Source organism: Marmota flaviventris, chromosome 1 (assembly GCF_047511675.1).
Source record: "Marmota flaviventris isolate mMarFla1 chromosome 1, mMarFla1.hap1, whole genome shotgun sequence".
Classification (NCBI taxonomy): domain Eukaryota; kingdom Metazoa; phylum Chordata; class Mammalia; order Rodentia; family Sciuridae; genus Marmota; species Marmota flaviventris.
Genome location: NC_092498.1, coordinates 165,140,298 through 165,156,358, shown reverse-complemented (window position 1 = coordinate 165,156,358; position 16,061 = coordinate 165,140,298). Strand labels below are relative to the sequence as shown.

Genomic DNA, 16,061 nt, shown 5'->3' with positions numbered 1-16,061 from the left:
AAGCACACAGAGAAGAAAGACTGAAAGAAAACTGAACGGCGCCTTAGTGACCCATGGAAAAAATATCAAAGGCCTGATGTGTAATTGGATTTCCAGAAGAGGAAAGAACAGGAAAATATTTGAAGAAATAATGGCAGAACATTTTTCCAAAGTTAATGAAAAATTCACATATCCAAGAAGCTTCATGAATGTTAGCCAGGATAAACACGAAGAGAATCAATTTTAAGACACAGCAAAAATCAAACTACTGAAAAATGATGATAAAAAGAAAATTGTAAAAGCAACCAGAAGAACAAAGTCAATGTAGACAGGGAAATAAAAACAAGAATTCATACATAGACTTTTTATCAAATTACTCAAACCAGAAGATAAGAGAACAATATCTTTAGAGTGCCAAAGTAAAAGCCTGTCAACCTAGAATTCTGTATCCAGTGAGAATTATCTTTCATAAATGAAGGAAGATTTTTTTAAAATGGCACTTTTTTTAAAGGCATGTAGTCCTTCTTCACCCAAAGCAAGTCATTCTAGTTCTTCTAATGGCCATTATGACTCAGCTCCTAGGTGCCTTTATAAGTTTGACATCTTTAGTTACAATCTTGAGTTATGTGTGACTCTAGCAAATTACAAGAGTTGGGAAGAAATTGAATTGCTTTCCAAATGTTAAAAACCACTGCCCCCATAATAATAAAGAGGTTTTAGGCTCTGAGCAACTATGCAGGAGATCACATCTCAGTGACTTATAATCCTATTTGCGATCCCCTTCTTCATCCTTCTCCCCTGTGCTGCTGTGACATACCCTCCTTGATACCCTGTAGGGCATCATTTAGGCCCTAGCTGCTCTTATTAACAGACTCTTCCCAGCCCTGTGAGCAGACTCTTCATTGCACTGATAGGACACCCCCTTTTTTGGATGAATAAGAAACTGAATTTAGCTTGAAACAACTTTTTTGTTTGTTGAAGTAGAATAGGTGAAGGGAGTCTCTGGAGGTGGAGAGTACTTCTAATGCTTTGTTCTTCTTTCCTACCATGGAAGATTGTTAGCTAAATAGATCAGCCGAGAATAGGAGCATGTCCACTCAAATCACTCAAAGCAAAATAGCAGCTTTATAACCCTTCATCCAGAAAGGTGCATCTATTCCATGTTCAGTAAAAATTTCCTGAGGATGTAGAGGGGCAAATATGGCATCCAGCTTCCATGTTGGACCCCAGCGATCCCTACTCCTGGTTTTTATGCCCTTGTAGAGTCTCTTGCAGCATTGTATCAAGGTTGGTCTACCTGACCAATCAATAGAATATGTCAGAAGCTATGTCTTATGGCATCTGAGATTAAGTTATTAAAAGAATTACAACTTCCATCTAGAAGGTGCTCCCTTGCTTGCTCCCTGGCGAATCACTAGCTGAGAAAGGCGGTTGCACAATTGAAGACACTGAAGCAGTCCTGTGCAGAGGCCTGTGTGGGAGTGGCTAAGGACTACAGCCCACAGGCATTTGTGTGAGCCTTCTTAGGAATGGATGCCCAGGCAAAGCCTCAGATGACACAATCTTGGCTGGCAGCTTGGCTGCAACCTTAAAAGAGATCGTAAGTCAGAACTACTCAGCTAAACCAATAGTAAGTGTTTATTGTTTTAAGCCACTATGTTTTGGAGAATTTTGTAACACAGTGGTTGATAACTAATATAGCAAGGAGACTTGACTTTTGTCCAAGAGTCTACAGTGTGCTTAGGAAGACAGATCACTTGAGCAAGTAACTATCTCAGGCTTATGTGCCAAGTGGGAGAAGGTTGATTCCAGTGTTTCTACTTCTGCGTAGAAAAGTGAGAGCTCAGTGCTTGAATTTCATCTTGGTGAACAGGGCTGTCAGAATGCCACGGAGTGGATCCTTCTAAGTTCATAAATGTAGTTTCACCAGACTCAGAAATACCAGCAAAGATTTGGTACTGGAGTTGGCTGCTGCTTCAGACTTAAGGGTCTCAGGCAATTTGTCATGTTCTTAAATTTGTCTTCCCCTTAGTCAGCCTACCTGATGGCTCACTATTTGAATTTTAACTGGTAGGAAATCTGAGTTTTTATACTCCACACTGGATTTCTGAAATACACACACACACACACACACACACACACACACACACACACACATTTTAGACTATATTTGTCATATAATGAGCCTTTGTGTTACATGTGGGAGTCAAAAGGGACCAACAAGCAAAATGGAGTCTGCTCATTCTGCACATGGTGACTTTTTATACTATCATTCCTCTCCATTGTGTGATTTTGTTTCAGTCACTCTTTGGTAAGGAGGCAGTTGATGGATCTTTCTTTTCCTTCCTACTTTGAAAGGTACCAGTAACCCCTGGAGCCATCTCTCAAGTGCCAAAGTTTAGTTTATATACAGTGTGGAGCTTAACATTGTTCTCTGCCATGAGTACTCATAGGTCTTCCCCAGCCACCTGCTCTTCTCCTGTTCCTACAATGTGCTTAGACACATCTGGCCCTCTGTTGATTCTTACTGAGCAGATTGTTCAGTCATTTCTTGATGGAGTGTTTAATTCTACTTTGTTCAGTTCTATTCTTGCCCATCCATGTCTGGTTCCTCTTGCGTAGCATCAGGTATGTTAGAGTAAGTCCAAAGGATGTATGTTGACCACGACTTTTGCCTGGCTGTGGAGTCTGAGGACATACAGATCAGTCCTCTGCCACCTTTTCCCCCAAGGCTCTTGGATTGTTCTGACCTCTTTGAGTGGAATCTGGCATAGGCAGGCCTATTTCCAATGAGAATTAGCAAGGCCAATTTTTGTCCCTTCTAGACTTTTAGAATGGTCAGAGCCAAGAAGAACACAGCTGTGAGACAACCCCACAATATTAGCCAGCCCCCTCTTTGAAATCCTAGATGCTGAGGTGACTTCTCCTCACTACATGTAGCTGGGTTTTCTCTCCCCTAAAGAAAGAAAGGCTAGGAGTCTACCCAGCCTTAGTCCTTGGGGCCCCTTACTATCCATTCTGCATTATAGGACAGGGTTGTTAAAACTATAGTGCCTCTCATGACCACCATTCATACAATGGGAGTTTCCCCAGTGCCTTCATGAAAGGAGTTTTTGAGGCATCCAAGTAGTTAGGTGACCAGAGTGAGCACTGGGATCTCAGCAGCAGTCTCACGGTGACTGAGACCCTGCGTTCCTCAGCAGTGTGTGCTCCATTCTTGTTGTATCCCCTATACTAGTATATATGCCCCTCCTTCTTCCCAGTCCACCTGTTCTTCCTTGGTGAAAAAGCTTTGAGAGGAACTTCAAGGTTCCTAAAATATCTATCAAATGCTCTGGATGGGATTCTTTCTGCTGGCCAAGGAGGCTACACATTCATGGGGGCTGATGATTTCTTCATTTACTCTGCAGGTTCCTGGGGTCAGGTTGCTGTTATGAAATTAAGGCTTCCCTGCCTGCTATCTGCTTCCTTGGCTGTTGCCCCCTGACTGTCAGGCAAGTGGTCCGAGGATGTGAGCCTCTGCTGGTTCTTTCCTACTCAGATTCTGTTTATACAGCTTATATTGTTTGAAAAGAGAAGGCTCTGGGTTCTAACCTCACTGGGCTGAAAACGAGGGAAAAGGTCCTTAAATAGAGCTGATCTTCCATTAATTATTCTGTCAAAGGCACTTCTGTCAATAAAATTGCAAGATACGGCTTAGTATTCTTCCCATGGGAAGATTTTTTTTTTTTTTTGCCTGGATGATTGACTTTGCCTCACCAAGCCAAAGAATGCAACATCTCTCACTTGCTCAACAGAAGAGTCTCTCTGAAGTCTGGTTGTCCACCATACTATTGGCTGTCCCACTGGCTACCTCTGAAGGTGTCATACTGGCTCTTACCTATTGAAAGGGTTAGATGTCTTCTAATACTCTAGACAGCCAGTCCTTTGAGCTTGGACTTATTCTTATCCTTGCTTTTTTTTTTTTTTTTTTTTTAATGTTCACACTAGAAATTGAACCCAGGGCCTTATGCATGCTGGGCAAGCAGTCTACCACTGATCCACATCCCCAACCCTTTCTATTTTTATATTTTTATTTCAAGATGGAATCTTGCTAAGTTTCCCAGGCTGGCATTAAACTTACAATCCTCCTGCCTTAGCTTCCTGAGTAGCAGGGATTATAGGAATACACCACCACCATGCCCCCAACTTATCCTTGATTTCATTACAGAGATTCCTAACAGGCAATTTTTTGTTGGTTTTAGGTGCATGCCCTTGGATTTGGAGATGTTTCTATTTAATGCTTTCATAACACAAGTGTATTTAGGAGGCTCTTGGGACAATCAGGCAGGCAAGTGTCATCCAAACGGAGGGTTCCCAAACCAGGAAACAGAGGTAGGACAGTCATGACTATAGAGTTTCCAGACCAGGGAAGGGAGATAGTATGGTTTGGTGGTCACAGTATGGTCCCTGGCATCAAACACTGAAATTGGGCCCTAGCCTCTCATGACCACCAGGCCACATGATGGTAGCTTTTCCAGTGCTGTATAACTTCATCCCACATGACTTAATCCCCCTGAGATTTTTTCTTATCCTCAGGAGAGGTGATTATCTGTCTTGATGGGTTATTGTGAGAATTAAAGGGATAAGACGCTGAGCACAGTATGGTGCATGGTAGGTGCTGAATGAATTTTAGCCTGCTAAGGCCCATCTTGCCTAACTGACTCCTACAGCAGATGGTCATGGGGAGGTAGGATAGTTCCCACCATATCATGATTTATTAGAATTAGAAAATACAGGTAACTTAATACAAGCCTCCATGTAAAGATAGAACTGGAAGGATGGAGTGGCTTGCCTGAGACTTCCCAGCAAAAAGGTCAGAGGCTAAGCTAGAACTAGATCCAAGTGTCCCAACCTTCCAGGCCTTTGCTCTTGTCCCTCCACTATCTAGTCTTGCTGCCATTTCTGTGCCCCCTGTTGTAGTACATGTTTACTTATGCTCATTGAGTTTGTCCAGGGAGATTGTTCTAGACTGTGGCATCAGAAAGGGGACTCTTCCCACCTGTGAACCAACCTTCCTAACTAACATTTTCTCCTTGACCATGATAGCCCATGGGCACCAAGCATGGAGCAGCAGCTGGTGGGAAGTGGCTGGAGCATGTGATGATAGGGAGGGATGTTGCACACCCATGGGAACATGAGGCTTTCTTCTGCCCACTCCCAGCTGGCAGGGAAGGGGCAGGGTTACCCAAGAACCTGAGTTGCGCTGAGAGTGGTAAGCAGGACCAACCACAACAGGGCTTGTCAAAGGAGCCAATGTGGCCTCTACCTTTTACCAGTGAACTTCAGAGACTAAACATTCTCACTTTTTACTGCATTAAAACTTGAATCAGTGTCTCTAGTTTTGTATCATGCTTGTGTTATAGACAGAGACTCTACCTGCTTTCAGAGTCGAATGGCCTTCTGGAATAGTTTTGCTGTCCGGGTTTATGTTTTCTGAGTTTATTGTCTTTTAGAAGTTCTTCTGGGCTTTTGGTAATGCCATTTAGACTACACATAGAAGTCTGTGTTTCATAAGCATTTCATTTTATACCAATAGGCCAGGTTCAGTCAGTCCCAATGCTGACTTCCTGACCAGTGGAGGGGTCAGGGTTGTCAGTGGCCTAGGTTCTGGTCCTGACCTCAGCACTTGCTGACTGTAGGACTTAACTGCTCTGAAAATCAGTTCCTTCATCAAAAAATTAGGATGATTTCTGTACCTCCTAGGATGAGTGAGGGATGATTGAGTTAATTTATCTTGAGTTCCCAGAGCCATTAGTATTATAGACACTACCTGATCTGATGAGGCTGTCTCAGAAATCCTCATGGGAACTCAGTAGTGGAATGCATGTTGGGTTTAGATAGTGGATAAGGCTGTTTATCTCTGAAGATGAAACAGGGTGCTGTTGGGAAACATGTCAGGGTGAACCTGTTCTTACCAGTTCCTCACAGGAATATGTCAGTGCTCACAAGCACCCCTGGATGATGGAGGTTTGTGGTTGTGTGGCCCCTTCACCACTGCCAGAGAATGATGTTGAAAATATGTACCCAAAGGTGGTAAGAGGGCAAATGGAATCATCTTTATGAATGAAACACCTATGTTGGGATTTTTTCCATAGTGAAATTGTTAGTTAGGTGACTCAATGGAGTTGACAACTTTGCATGCAGCCCTTCAGCTTCTGTTTAAGCTCTTAGCTGGTAGACCCTGAGGCCTTACCCTTTCCTTTGAGGTTCAAGGGATGAACACACCACAAGTTCCCCTCCCTATACCTATTGTGCTTATTATTCTGTCTCTGTGGAATTTGGCCCACACTAAGCTGCTGGAGCCAGGTTGGAGCCTTGGGTTTCAGGTATGGGAATCCAGTTTGTGATAGAGCTCATCAGTGTGTGGTGGTGCCTCTGCTGACCAAAAGCAGAGGCAAGTAACCTTCTGTGGTGAGTTGGCCAGGATAGTTACCTTTGAGAAACTCAGACTCCAGCCATCATGCCCTTTTCTTAAAAAGTTTGCTGAGTTATAAAGTTGCAGTACTTTTAATGAAGAAAAAAAAAACTTCACAGTCGAACGCTTCTTATCCAACACAACCAGGATTGATTATTGGTTTTCTGATTTTTAAAAGGCAGTGAAACTTTTAGGATTCCTAAAAAATAGAAGCATAAACAATGGACATTTTATCCTAACTTGTGCCTGTTAGCATGGAGTAAGAAAGGAGCCCTGGCATGGCAGACAGAGTGCCACGAGCAAGTGTGCACAGCAGTGACAGCCCAGTACTGCTCCTAGACCCACCTTGGTGGGGACTCAGAGTGGGCTCAGGGAATCTGTTTTCCACCTCTAATGAGTAGTCTGCCTGCTGGACACTTTTCTCAGAAGGAAATTTTCTAGATGAACTGAGGAAGGCTATTAATTACCTTAAGTGCAAAATTGAAATTTTTAATCATTTTTTAAATTTACTGTTTTTAGCAGCATAGACCTGTATTTTTTCTTATTACAAAAGTAATACATGCTCACTGTAGACAATCAAAACATTATAAAAATACATAACATAAAAAATTAAAGTTCAATATACTGCCATCCTCTAAAGACTAACCATGCTTAACAGTATTTATTGTGTATGCCTTCAAATTTCCATATATATCTTTTTGAAATAAAAATGGGTTCACAATACACATTTGCTATTTTGGTGACTCATTTTTTATTACAAATTTCTATGAGGTTTTTTCCATTTCAGTGGAGATAGATCTAGCTTACGTTTTTTTCCTCTAGTGCTAGCATGAAAACCAGGGCCTTGTGCATATTAGGCAAGTGCTCTGCCACTGAGCTACATCCCCTTTTTATTTTTTGTTTTGAGATAGGGTCTCTAAGTTGCACAGGCTGGCCTAAAACTTGGGATCCTCCTGCTTCAGCAGGTGTTCACTGGAATTACAGGTATGTGCCACCACACAACTTTCTACCTTAGTTAACAGTTGCCTTCCATTGTATGATAACATATATTTAACCCCTTTCCTACCAATGAACATTTAGGTAGTTTTTCAGTCTTAATTCTTACAGATAGTGCTATAGAGCACATTCTGGTATACAGACTCTATTGTACATTTGTGTGAGTGTAACTGTAGAAGAAGGAAATCTTAGACATGGAGTTTCTGGGTCACGGTGTATTTCAAATCAAAGCTGGGCTTGGTGGAGCATTGCCTATAGCCCCAGCTACTCAGGAGGCTGAGGCAAGAGGATCACTTGAGTGATCAGGCCAGGCCAGGCAATAGCAAGACTGTGTCTTGAAGAAAATAAATAAAATAAGCTGGGCGTGGTGTTGCACACATATAATCCCAGCCACTTGGGAGACTGAGACAAGAAAATCTCGAGTTTGAGGTCAGCCTGGGAAACTTAGTAAAACCCTGTTTCCAAAAAAATTCATAAAGAGGGCTGGGGATGTAACTCAGTGATAGAGCACCTGCCTAGAGTGGTGAGGCTCTGGGTTTAATCCACCAAGAAGAATCACGAACAGACAAAAAAATAAAAACAGGAAGGAAGAAAGGAAGGAGGGAAAAGAAAGAAATTATAATAGTTATTACAAATAGGACCCCCCCCACACACACTCCCACATATATCTCCATTATGAGATTAAATAAAATTCCTAAATTTCAGGGTTAGAGGTGTAGCAGGAGTAGCTGGAGCATATTTCTATGAGCTTCCAGTTCCTAGAGTTTCTCCACCTGCCGCAGGGTAGGGTCCTTCCAGGACAACCTGTTTCTTCTTGGGCTTCCATGGTATTCAGTAAGGACATATGTTAATAGTCACGCCCTCATTAGGAAGGGTTTACAGATCTCCAGCTCCTGAAGGTTTCACCTCATCATCTCCAATTCCCATCCCTAGGACTTGGAGCAGCATCTCAAATACCTCTACCTGCAGCATACTTGGGTCCCAGAAAGTTCAGGTCACCGAGCCATCCTGCATAATGCCCTTTTACCTGGGCAGTTTTGAGTGCCAGGATTAAAATTCACTTCCCCATATTTACCAGTTTACTTTTCTCCCAGCACTGTAAGAGGACCTCTTTTCTAATACCCTCACTATATGTTTTAATCTTTGCTAATCTGGGTGAAAATAATATCTGGTTTGTTCTTTTAAAATCAGTGATATCAAGGTTTTATGTATTGTCTGTTTACCAGCTGTTCTTATTTCTCTGTCTCGAACAGTCCTCCAGTGGGACCTATGCATAGTGATAATGCCCCCATTCCTACTGCGATCATTATCATTAGCAGATGGCACCACAGCCCTGCTCCCTGGGGAAGCAGTGGCTTCATGGAGACCTGTGTTCAGAAAATTGAGCATATTTATTTGCACAATTTAGTGGGGCTTTGGGGGGCTGGGAGAATTCATTGTTTCTCTCTCAGCCTTTGGGAGGATTAAAACTGGCTAACTTAGAACTTGGACTTCCTCTGGTCCAGAAAGTGAAATCCTTACCAAAAGCTGGTTCATGAGCACTTCGACTGGCTATAAACCCAGATTCATCTTGTTCTGGCCTCTAAAGCCAGACATAGCAGGAAGACCTGATCGGGTTGGTTCATCGTGCCTTGCATTAGTTAGGAGGAAGAAAGGTTGGATGTGGTTGTCCTCTGGCAGTCTTTCTGACAGTTGGCTTTGTCCAACACCAAAGCAGTTTTTATCCTGTTGTGGGACTAGTGGCTTGCAAAATAAGCTTCTGGGAGGATTTGTCATTAACATTCATGGAATTTATTGAAGTCAAAATAAATACCTGGATAGCCCTCAATAAATAGGATCAGAGTGACACACTGAATGAATTTCTGGCTACCATTATGAGCCAGGTTCCCTTAGATGCTAGGAATATTTGGTGAACATGACAGAAGCTTCTGGCCCTTCAGAGCTTACTTCCCAGTTGAAAGAAGGCAATGGTCAAGAAAACAGAATTTCTGAGATGTGTGCTGTGGAGGAAATAAAACAGGGAAATGAAGGGGTGGGGATCTAGCTCAGTTGGTAGAGTGCTTGCCTCTCATGCACAAGGCCCTGGGCTCAATCCCTAGCACCCGCAGGAAAAAAATGGGGAAATGAGGTTGAGGAACAGGGAAAGATGCACATCTGTAGATGTGGGTCAGGAGAGGCTTCCAAGAGGTGGCCTGAGAGCCACTACAGGACCAGATGGGGAGCAGACACTTGGTGATGTAGAAGATCTGCAACAGCAGAACAGAGGAGGGAGCTCCAGTATCAGCAGGGTACAGAGAGGAGGCCCTGGGGCTGAACAAGTCGGAGAGGTCAGAGGAATGGACAGGGCCTCTGTCACATGGGACCTTAGTCAGAGAAGTAACCTGTGCATTATCCTAAATGCTGTGGAAAGGCACAGGAGGGTTTTATGTTTGTGGGTTTTAATTTTATGGAGATATTATTTATGTAAAGTAAAATATACAGATCTTAAGGGTAAAGTTTGTGAATCATGGGAGTTTTAAGTAGAGTGAAGGGGCAACATGATTTTATTTATATTTTAAGAAGACCCCACTGAAAGCTGTATCCAGAATGGATGAATGGATGGATGAACAGTGTTCCCATCTCATAAGTGTGTGTGTGTGTGTGTGTGTATACATATACACATGTATATAGTTGTAGATGGACATAATACCCTTATTTTTTTTTTTAAAGAAAGAGTGAGAGAGAGTGAGAAAGAGGGAGAGAGAGAGAGAGAATTTTAATATTTATTTATTTCTTAGTATTTGGAGGACACAACATCTTTGTCTGTATGTGGTGCTGAGGATCGAACCCGGGCCGCACGCATGCCAGGCGAGCGCACTACCGCTTGAGCCACATCCCCAGCCCATAATACCTTTATTTTATTCACTTATTTTTATGGGTGCTTGAGGATTGAACCCTGTCCCTCACACATGCTAGGCAAGCACTGTACCACTGAGCTATAGTCTCAGCCCCAGTATTCCCATCTTTTTTTTTTTTTTTAAGTTTTCTTCCCCACCCCACCCCCAGTATTCCTATCTTAATTAGTAAAGAGTAGTGAGGCCCTGAGCAGGGCATTTTTTGAAAATAGAAACTGAAGGTGGCATTTGACATTATTCTTCTGCAGTCCTTGCCCAAGGAAAAGGCCAGATGGTGGGACAGGAGGAATGAGTTTTGATTCCAGAAGGTTGTAGCAGTTGACTTCACCTCAGCACTGAAGAATCTACAGTCCCCTGCAGTTGTTTCCACTCAGACAGGTGGCCCTTCTTGTAGCAGACAAGTCTGGCCTGGGTTCTGCCCTCTTTCTGGACCCAGGCAACTCTCTGCCTTCTCTCTGCTGAGGGTTGTTTAAAAGGTCCCTCTTCAGAGATAGCTTTTCTGTCACCCTTTTCTGATAAATGAAATTTCACCATTCAAATATCTTGTGTTTGAACATGTAAGCTTCATGAGTCACTGCCCTGTACAATGGGAGGCGGCAATAGTAGATCAAATCATTCCCAGCAGAATAGGAGAAGGGAGCACAGGGTTTACAGTGGGTAGGCTTGAAGATCGCTTGGAGTTTTGGGGACCACCATTCATACTCCTACAATTGCCAAAGAGGTGTTAGGGAAAAAACTCATCTGTGTGGGCTGGGGATGTGGCTCAAGCGGTAACGCGCTTGCCTGGCATGTGTGGGGCGCTGGATTCGATCCTCAGCGCCACATAAAAATAAAATAAAGATGTTGTGTCCACCGAAAACTGAAAAATAAATATTGAAAAAAAAATTCTCTCTCTTTTCTCTCTCTCTCTCTCAAAAAAAAAAAAAACTCATCTATGTGATGCTTAAAATATGACTACCTTAAATATAAAGTTGGAAAAAGGCAAGGGGATTTAAAATGATATAGCATATAAACACTACTCTGAATTTTATATACTCCGAATGTGTTCTGAATTTTATATATTTTCTATTATATTCATCTTTCCTGAAAGATATATTTTAAATTCAAAAATGAATAAGATTGGAGAAGATGGATGAATTAGTTAGGGTTCTCTAGATGAATAGAACCAATTGTATGTGTTTGTGTGTGTGTATAATTATAAAAGGGGATTTACTAGATTAAATTACATAATCAGTGACTGAATGGTCCCACAGTGGCCATCTACGTGCTGAAGATCGAAAGAAACCAGTAGCTACTCAGTCCAAAAAGCTCTAGCCTCCAGACAAGAGGGACAGAATGCAGCCCCGGTGTGAGGTGCTGAGGGCTTGAAGCTTTGTGGAGAGTTGCTCATGTGAGTTGAAAGACTGAAAAATCTGGAGTCTGATTTCCCCGAGTGGTGACAACAGCAATAGAGGCACCCTCTCAAGAAGTATGGAGCTTGTATGCAAGGGCAGTCTTCCTTTTTCTGCTTTTGTTCCATCCAGAAGTTTGCTGTCTCACATGCCAATTGTCTCTGGAAACAACCTCACAGACACACCCAGAAGTATGCCTTACTCAGTCCAATCAAGTTACAATCAAGAATAACTGTTATAGGTCCACCACTTTTTAACTTTACACCAAACCACATCTCCTTAAACCGTACTTAATCTCCAATTAAACACAATAACAAGGTCATAATTTCACTCAAGGTGATAAAACTATCCTTGTGCTGCCAAAAGCACAATAAATCCTTCTCGTGAATGGAGGCAAAGTTTTTGTTTTTGTTTTGAGAGATGTGTACTCTTCTCCTGATATCCTATAACTTAAATATTATAATATAGATTTAATACCATTTAAGTACTGATATTAAGTCAATAAATATTACACAGTAAAGGAATAAGGGAGGGAAAAAATACGTATCTGCTTACTATATATAAGCACAAACATTCTTAACAAAACAGAAAAGAAATATTCATTACAATCCTGTGTTCTAAAACTGGTAATGTGGCTGTAATTGGTATTTATAACTACCTTCTTCTGTCACCCACTCTGTATTCCCTCTGCCGTCAGCAGGTCTTGACTCTGTACCTGGAGAGGTGACCCACACCATCATTCCTGAAGGGTCTGGGCCATTTGTCATCCTGCTTGGACAGGACTGTTATAGTTTCCCATTGACTTTAATAACAACATGGTAATACTAAAAGACAGCCTAACATACCTCCTGCACTCCATGCAAACTCTTCCTTACCCCCATTGTGGAATAATAGTCCCATTTCCCCTGGGTAGTCTGGATCACCCATGCCAGCACCACAATTCCCTTCTTAGCCTGTTGACTCAGAGCCTGAGGAGCCCGGAGTAGCCTGAGGAAAGTCTTACTTTCCAGTTCAGTGGACTCGTTGTGCCTCCTGGTGGAAGCATTCCTCCCTCTGGAGTTAAGAGTTCTAGGCCAGTAGAGCATAGGGTTGTGAGAATAGGAAGCAAAAATGTTGCTAGTGGGTCACCAGGGATAATGGTGGGTGGCATTCACATTTCCACCCCTTAATTCCTAGACCTGTGAACACTCTTCTGGAGAACCTTGCCCCAGCCCTAGTTTCCTGTGTCAGCTTTTGACAAAATACCTAATCAAAATCAACTTAAGAGAAGAAAACTTTGTTTTGGCTCCTGGTTTTAATCCATAGTTGCTTGGCCCCATCACTCTGGGCTTGTGGTGAAGCAGAATATCAAGGAAGGGAGCACATGGTAGAACAAAGCCACTGGCCTTGTGATGGCTGAGAAGAAGGAGAAAGGGCTAGGGACAACATAAACACTTCAAGGCATGCCTTCCATGGTCTTCCTCCTCCAAGTAGACCCACCTCCTAATGCTTCTGCTACCTCCCAATAGTGCCAACAGCTGGAGACCAAGCTTTTAGTTCATGACTTTGGAGGACATTTTAGATCCCAACCATAACACTGGGGGTTATTTAAGCTAGTTAGATGGCGAGTAGTACAGTTAGACCGAAAGCCCTGAAACAAGGGCCATGTCTGCATTTTCCGCCTTTGTATCCCCAGCACAGCAAATTCCCAATGCAGGTTGGGGATGGATGCCTGGAAAAAGCTGAGATCCTGGGAAGAAAGCAGCCTCATTAGCACAGGAATGTAGTCACAAGGGCCCAGACTAGTTTGATGTTAGAGATAGAGAGGAGGATATGTTCAGAAGACTCTTGACTTGTAGCATCAGCAGGGGAAACTGACAGCTGAGTGGGAGGGAGGAGAATTAGGAGCCTCAGAGGCAGGAATGGTCAAGCTGGGAAGGATTGACAGGGTGGGTAAGAGACAATGTGACTGATAGGGCAGTCTGCAGTAGTAGTGTCACTGGGAAGCTGACACACCCTCAGCATAGAAGCCCTGAGAGGGGACACTTCTCTCCAAGAATTAAGAGGGAAAAGGAAATCACAGAGGAACACTCAGAGCATTGGGAGGATTGCTGGGTGGAGGAAACAGGGTTGGAGAGTCGGAGTCAGTCCTAGGATCCCACTAGGATTTGGCCTCTGAGTTTCCTGGAGGGATGGAGGAAGGGGTTGGTGTGGGGGAGTCAGGTTTCAACTGGCAGACCAGGACTGGAGTGGCTTAGCCTAGGACTGGGGAATGTAGATGCAAATAGGAGAGGGAAGACAGGGTGTCGGGTAGGGATGGCAGAATGAGGGTTGCTTTTCCAAGCAAACTGGGCCTTGTGTCTGCCTGCTCTCATTTAATCCTGATGATAACCTGGTAGGTCAAAACAGTATCCCTCTTTCCTTTTTCCCTCCCTTCCTTTTTTTCTTTTCTTTTCTTTTTTTTTGTTTTTGTGTGTGTGTGTGCATATTAATTTTCATAGCAAGTTAAAAACAGAGACAAAATTGAAAACCTCTTCTGTCTCTGAAGCCCAGAATCCTTTTTTTAGACACTGCACAAGGTTTATGTGCACAATATATATAAGACAGTTCTGTGACTCTGCACCACTGAGAGAAGTCAGGGTCTTTCTCTTGGACCTGTTTCTGAAATAAATAAATACAGTGATAAATCAGACTTGCAAACTGTTGTCCAAATTATCATTTTGCTCCCAGCTTAGTTATTATGATCCTGGGGCACCACTCTGGAGAATAGGCCTTCTGGCTCCTTTTCATTCCCAAAGGCAGCAGCAAACCCTTGCTGTTGCCTTCTCTTGGCCAGAGCAGCCCCAGATTTGAAAGTCTTCATAGACATCCAGGCCTTCAAGTACTTCCCTGTTGAGCTCCAACTGGCACTGAATTGACAATGAATACTGGGTACTTCAGGTCATGTTCCTGGGAAGCAGCTGTAATTTGATTAATCCCTTGGGCCCTCCCATTTTCCTCCTTCAACCTAAAGTCCAGGTGCATTTGACAAAGGCTCTGGTCACCACCCTACCACAGTTCTTCCTCCTCTAGAAGTGCTGCTACCTGTGCTTCAGCACCTCCTGGATCTGAAAGTAGCAGTATGTGGAGCCATTGCCAACCAGAGCCACATGGTGAGGAAGAGCCAGTGCATCCCCCACCCACTACCTACCACCACCACACTTAAACAAAACCTGCTATACAGTAGTACAGGCGTGCATTTCCACTGCTGGAGTCCTCCCCACCATTCCCTTTATCTCAAGCCCCACAGCCACTCTGTGAGCTCAGTGTTTAAGAAACAGCCAGAACCTGACCTCTTCTCTCCAAACTTCCTGTTGCTGCCAGGTCAAGCTGCCTTCCTTTGGCCTAGGATCACTGATGGTCTTGGTTGCTAATGGATCTCCCTGCTCCCATATCACCCCCTTCAGGCTGTTCTTAGCACAGGAGCTGAGTAAGCCTGTTAAGTGGGCTCCACCCACTGTCCACAAAGGTTCAGCCCAGACCTGGAAGAGACCCTTGACTCATTACACTTTCCTCAGGTCTTGGCTCACTTCCTGGACCCTCTCGCCAGCCCCACTTCCCCCTGCTCTCCTTCCTTGTTGCAGATTTCACCTCTTCCCAGGCTGAGGTGCTTCATACTTCAAACCCCCTGCCCCCAGGCTCCTCAGAGTGCACAGAAGGCAAGGGTTTCCTCTGGTTCTCCTGCCAGTGGAGCAGGCCTCTTCATGAGACATGACAGGATAGATAACAAACTTTCCTGTTTTGTTTTCCCCTTACTAAATTGAATCTAAACATCTCTCTTATTCTTCCTTTAATTAAAAAAAATTCTTAACTGGAATATTCCAGGGAAAGAAGATGGGAGAGGAAGACGATAGGAGTTACATTTCTGCTCCGTAGAAGAATCTGAATCCATTCTGATTACTGCCAGTGGTGCTTCTATGTGTGACTGCCCCCAGGGCACTGGCCTGTATACCTACACACTGCTTCTGTTTTGGCCCAAAGCCTACCTCAAGTCACACTGGTTCACCTGCCAGACTTATTTTACTGCATTAGCACAAACCTCTGAGACAGATTTGTCTTTTCTTTTTCAAGTTTGAAGTAAAAGCAATATTAATATACAAAAGAGTATTTAACCATTTGCAATGACACAAAAAGTTTACTTGCAGACTGGGAGTATAGTCCAATGGTAAAGGGCTTGCCTAACATACATGAGGGCCTGGCTTATATCTCCAGCTGCAAAAATATTAAAAAAAAAAAAAAAGAAAGTTCACTTCCTGATCCATATTTCTTTTTTCAAAGTTAGCCCTTGTTAATAGTGACTTATGCATCCTTGAAGGGAATATATGC

General features: G+C 43.2%; 1 protein-coding gene and 1 pseudogene across 4 annotated transcripts in view; one reads left to right on the top strand and one right to left on the bottom strand.

Moving 5' to 3' along the window:
• Positions 1-16,061, top strand: part of LOC114102355 (store-operated calcium entry regulator STIMATE) — a 56,296-nt gene that overhangs the window by 16,822 nt on the left and 23,413 nt on the right. The window contains exon 2 of one of the 4 annotated variants that reach the window (XM_071618754.1): positions 3,390-3,473. The exons of the other annotated variants lie outside the window; for them this stretch is intronic. The gene's annotated coding sequence lies outside the window, so the exon portion shown is untranslated. The remainder of the gene's footprint in view (positions 1-3,389; positions 3,474-16,061) is intronic. 4 annotated transcript variants of the gene reach the window in all.
• LOC114102370 (large ribosomal subunit protein bL20m pseudogene) lies at positions 14,428-14,868 on the bottom strand (annotated as a pseudogene).